Source organism: Mixophyes fleayi, chromosome 2 (assembly GCF_038048845.1).
Source record: "Mixophyes fleayi isolate aMixFle1 chromosome 2, aMixFle1.hap1, whole genome shotgun sequence".
NCBI classification, from domain to species: domain Eukaryota; kingdom Metazoa; phylum Chordata; class Amphibia; order Anura; family Limnodynastidae; genus Mixophyes; species Mixophyes fleayi.
The window spans coordinates 340,588,655-340,594,387 of NC_134403.1; positions in this window are offsets into that span (position 1 = coordinate 340,588,655).

The following is a 5,733-nucleotide window of genomic DNA, read 5'->3' on the forward strand; positions in this document are numbered from 1 at the left end:
GCCTTATATTTCCATCATTTAGGTAGAGTTGTTTATTTTTGTTGATGTGAGATGGTTCTCACATCATCCCTTAACTAAAACCTGCATAGATGTTTATATAATTACAATGTACACTATCATCATCATCATCATTATCGTCAGCTATTTATATAGCACCACTAATTCCGCAACGCTGTACAGAGAAATCACTCACATCAGTCCCTACCCTGTTGGAGCTTTCAGTCTAAATTCTCTAACATAGACACACAGAGAGACCAAGAGAGTCTAAGGTCAATTTAATAGCAGCCTTATATGCTCTGTGCCATTATGTTACCCTTCTGAATTTAACCAGGGGAGTCATGGCCATTTATGTGCGAAGGAGGATGGAAAAATCATTGCCACAGGCAGGGCTGCAATCAAAAACTGTGGGGCCCAGTATTATTTAATCTAGCGGGGCCCCCCCTCCCCATACATGTGCCCCCCTCCCCACACATGTGCCCCCCTTCCCATTCATGTGCCCCCCTTCCTATATATGTGCCACCCACCCTCTTTACCATACATGCGCCCCTTATCCCTCATCAAAGTACATTCCCCCACTCCCTCATCACATGTGCCCCCCCAGAGTAAATGTCCCCCTCTCCCCTCCCCGCAATCACAGTAAATATTCCCGTCTCCCCTCCCCGCAAGCACAGTTAATGTCCCCCTATACCCTCCCCACAAGCACAGTTAATGTCCCCCTCCGCCCTCCCCACAAGCACAGTTAATGTCCCCCTCTCCCCCCCAATCACAGTTAATGTCCCACTCCCCCCAATCACAATTAATGTGCCCCTCTCCTCCCCACAGTTAATGTCCCCCTTTCCCCCCACAGTTAAGGTCCCCCTCTCCCCCCCAATCACAGTTAAGGTCTCCTTCTCCCTTTCCCCCCCCTCCACAATTAAGGATCCTCTCCCCCCCTATGTAGTTCAGGTCCCCCAGTCTCTCCCTCTCTCCCCCCCTCCCTCTGCAGTTATGGTCCCCCAGGCTCTCCCTCTCCCCCCTCCCTCCACAGTTAAGGTCCCCCAGGCTCTCCTTCCCCCCCTTCTACAGTTAAGGTCCGACAGGCTCTCCCTCCCCTCCTTCACAGTTAAGGTCCCCCGGGCTCTCCCTCTCATCCCCCTCAAAAAAAGAATGGCTAATTAACTTACCTTCTCCTCCGCAATGCTGCAGCTCCTGGTCACTGATACACTGGGAGCGCGGCGCGCAGTGATGACATTACCGCACTGTGCTCCCAGCCTATCAGAGTCTGGGAGGCGGAGCTGCAGCATCGCAGAGAAGAAGGTAAGAAAACAAAGGGACAGCATGGTTGGTGACTGCAGGACCCAGACAGTCCAGGGAGTCCAGACAGATGGAGAGGTCTGTCCAGGCCCCCTAGTCTGTCTGGGCCCCTCACAACAGTACTGGCCGTACCCCCCTGATGGCGGCCCTAGCCCCAGGGTAAGCTTCGTCCAATCTCAGAGTAAAGGGGACTGCCTGAGACTTGCAGCAGAGGTGGTCCCCAAGAAGTGGGGTACACACTCTGACGCCAGGGCTGTTTCCCGGCTGATAACATGCAGCCAGGGAGCGGGGCTTTGTAAATTAAATTATTTCTGTATTCTGAATGGATGTAGGAGCATGCTTTTGGTCCCATTTCTCCTATTTCGTGCTAACAGTTCCTGCTCATAAGCTTTTAAAATGTTGATTTAAGTCCTGGGGCATCCGAGTACCTAGTATAATTGAACACCTCTCCTGCTAGTTCTAAAAGCTTATGATACAATGAACCACAAAAAATAGAATCCATCCAGCCCTCAGAAGCCACTCGTTACGAAACGCCTTTAGACAGAATGAAAACAGCTGTCTAGTGTCACGGTACCAACGAGGGACAGCTAGACCCTGGTAGTTCATCCGGGATTGGCGTGACTTCAGCAAGAGGCGCGGAGTCTAACAAGTGAAAGGTGTTCGCCAGTGATTTCCGCAAGGGAATATGGACTTCACGGCTTCCACTTGCAGGTCGCGACCCCCTAGCAAAGTTCCCAACGAACCACAAGAGAATGAGCAAAGGATTTGACAGATAGTAATCCACGGAAGGTATAGAAGATGTAGAGCCGCTGGAGATCTGTAGCCAATACTACTGACAACTGGAGTTTAGTGATGATCTGTGAAATTACCAATAGAGAGTGATAATAAGGATGATCTGCAGCCTTGTCACTTAGGAAGTGGTCAGAAGGAATGTTCTGCAGCATCGCCACTTGGAAGTGATTAGCAGGGATGATCAGCAGCGTTGTCATTTGGAAGTGGTTAGTAGGGATTGTCTGCAGCGTTGTCACTTGGAAGTGGTTAATAGGGACGGTCTGCAGCGTTGCCACTTAGGAAGTGGTTAGAAGGAATGTTCTGCAGCGTCGCCACTTGGAAGTGGTTGGTAGGGATGATCTGCAGTGTTGAAGCCCAGAGGAGCAGGAACACTGGGATGCAGAGTATGGAACACACAGGAACCAGGAACGAAATAGCACAGGAGCTGCTTCCAGGACAGTAGGTAGGAACTGACTGAAAGAACCAGCCCAGAGTCTAGGCTAGAAAGACAAGATATAGGGCTTTTTTTCGTTTAGGGCAGCCAATAGGGGGCAGCAGAAGGAGATAAAAAGGTATTGGTGGTTCTGTGCATGCGCAGAACCGCTGACAGCAGCCGACAGACTCAGCGCTGGAGAGGAGTCAGGACATAAATTACCTTTTGTGGTCACGATCCAGCTCCCTCGCTGGTCCTCTCTTCCATGAAGGGGGTCAGACTTAGGCGATTGAAAGGTAAGTTAAGGGGGGCCCTAATATATATATATATATATATATATATATATATATATATATATATATTATATATATATGTGTGTGTGTGTGTATATATATATATATATAATGTGTGTGTATATATTAGAGATGGTCACTGACCCCCGTGTTTTGGTTTTGGATTCGGTTTTGGATCTGGATTACCGTCGTGTTTTGGTTTTGGTTTTGGTTTTGCAAAACCGCCATTGCGTGTTTTGGTTTTGGTTTTGGTTTTGTTTGGTTTTGTTTTGCAATTTGTTAAAAAAATTACATTTATTGGTGCTAAAATAACATAATTTAGGTATTATTTTGTAGCTACATTATTATTAACCTCAGTAACTCTAATTTCCAGTCATTTTTTATTCAATTTTGAACACCTCCTATGTCACAATATGATTTTCATACACTTGAAAAGAAAAATTGTTGCAGTTCTTGCCAGTGATAACAAAAAGGCCATTGTCATGCCTGGGCATAAAACCAAAAATCCACCTTTTAAGTGTGGAATTATTTTTACACGAATCCTGGCAAGAGTTGTCTATCCATTTGTAGCATTTTTAAAGCCACACTCAGTAGAGGTAGGGACCTTAACCATCTGGGATCCTCATCCATGTTTCGTCATTTTTCAGCGAGTTATTGGAAAACTGTTGGGAAAATCAGAAACTTTGGTTAAAAAAAATAACAACAAGCATTCCAGCATAATCTACCTCCCTTCTCTCATCTACATCCCAGCACCTCCAATCTTCCCCCCCAACAATTGGCAGTTAAACAATCCTCTGCAAGAGGAAGCAAGAATGAAACCTGTCACCCAGTCGCAAAGCGGATCACAGACGCCCTGGGTACTATGCTAGTGTTAGATCTGCGTCCAATGTCCACTATTAATACAGTTGGTTTAAGACATTTAATTGAGGTGTTATGTCCCTGTTAGCAAATGTCATCACTATACCATTTTACTAGAAAAGCTAATTCTCTCCTGTACCGGAAAGTTCCTAAAAATTTCATTATTGGGTGACAAAATGGTATTCTACCCACTGTATACTTAACCACAGATATGTCTACAAGCGTAACTGGGCAAACAAAAGATTATATGACTGTGAAAGCCCACTGGGTTGGTCATTCGCCTTCCCCAGCATGGACAGCAGCAGCATGTACCCAGGTACATCACATTTTTGAGAAGTAGGCTACTCTGTGTATCAGCAGCTTCACTAAGAGGCATACAACTCACAAACTGTTCCAAAAACTAAGGGATGTCATTGAAAGATGGCTAATCCTGCTTGGAGTCTCCTGAGGATATGTCATTTCTGATTACGACCCCAATATTGGTCAAGCATTACAGCGGGGTTGAATTCCATCACATTTCCTGTTTTGCACACACTATCAACTTGGTGTTACAGAACTTTTGAAAAATGACATGCAGGAGATGCTGTTTGTGTCTATAAACATTTAGGGTCAATTTCTGGTTTCTGCAACAGCATGCAGGAGAATGCAGCAGCTGCAAGAAGACTAGCATTTGAGGGGAATATACTTTAGTCCAGCGAAGAAGTTACCTGTGAAGAAAGTGCAGACACGGTTAGCTTGAGTCAAGTGATTGCCTTAATAATAGATTTTGAAAAGGTGCTACATAAAATTATAGTGTGCAATAAAACAAAGTAAATGTGCTAACTATATTTTAATTGTAGATTAAATACTTAATTTTCTTTGCAAGGATCCCAGACTTATCAACATCTTGTTTGGACGTCTTCTCCTTCAGTTTCTCTGGCAACTGATTGTTGTAAAAGAAATTGCTTTCCCAAGACACCCAGTGGTGATGCAGATGAGTCCGCTAAACATTTTGATATTTGCTGTGCTGTAAAAGAATTGCCCAAAAATCGTGACAGCTCTGCCCTAAAATCAACTAGTCATTCCCTTTGGAAGGCCATTATCAGCAATTACATCATACAACACAGACTTCTATGATATTGGGATGAATTAGTATTGTTTGAGGAAGATTATCACTAAACCCTGCCACCTCTCCAGTTTCGCAGTGAGCTATGGTACAATAAAATGTAACTGCAGATTTAGACCAAGACTGTCAGCCCTATTATTTCTATTTCAGCAATTACAATTAGCAATGGAGCAATGGAGCTCTTCTCTTTGGGTGTTACCTATATAACGCAGCACAATTTGCCTGCAAATTCTACAGACAAGCCTGCTTGTCTTCCTCTCCATCAATGACTCTTAGCAATTGAGCACTCGTCTTTGGGTGTATATTACACCCAAACATTATTAGTGAAAATTATGAAAAATACAGTTTAATCCCTGATAGGCCCTCCACCATCCTTTGCATGTTAATAGTAGGATTGGTTGGAATTATGGTCAAGGTCACACATTTTTTTGACAAATCCTTCAAACCAGCCCAGATGTCAAACTGTTGTGCTCTGCCACCTGCGTCATCCCTGCTTGTGTTTGGAAAGTGCATATTGGTGCCAGAACCTCACATGCCAGAACTGCTCCCACTGGTGCCACACTGCTGCAGGACTTACACAATCAACCGCATCCTCATCGTCGGATACCCAAATCTCCCCCACATCCTCTTCTAAAGACAAAGTGTCATCCTCACTTGGTGTATCACCGGCTACACTCGGGCTGTTCAGGCACACATCAGCAGAACTGCTGAAAGGGCCCTTCTTTATGGGTAGACTAACAGAATGGTCACGATTAGACATCCCACTGTTGGATGGACTCTCCATAGGGATTGGTGTCATTTCTGATTCAGAGCAAACATTATCCTCTAATGCCTTACTGTTATCTTGCAGCTCGGCTTTGACGCATAACAGTAGTTGTGCACCAATTGTAGGCTGGGTAACTTTTTGGGATCTGCCACTAATAGCCAAAGGTGAAGGCCTCATTCTCTCTTTGCCACTGCGTGTGTAGAATGGCATGCTT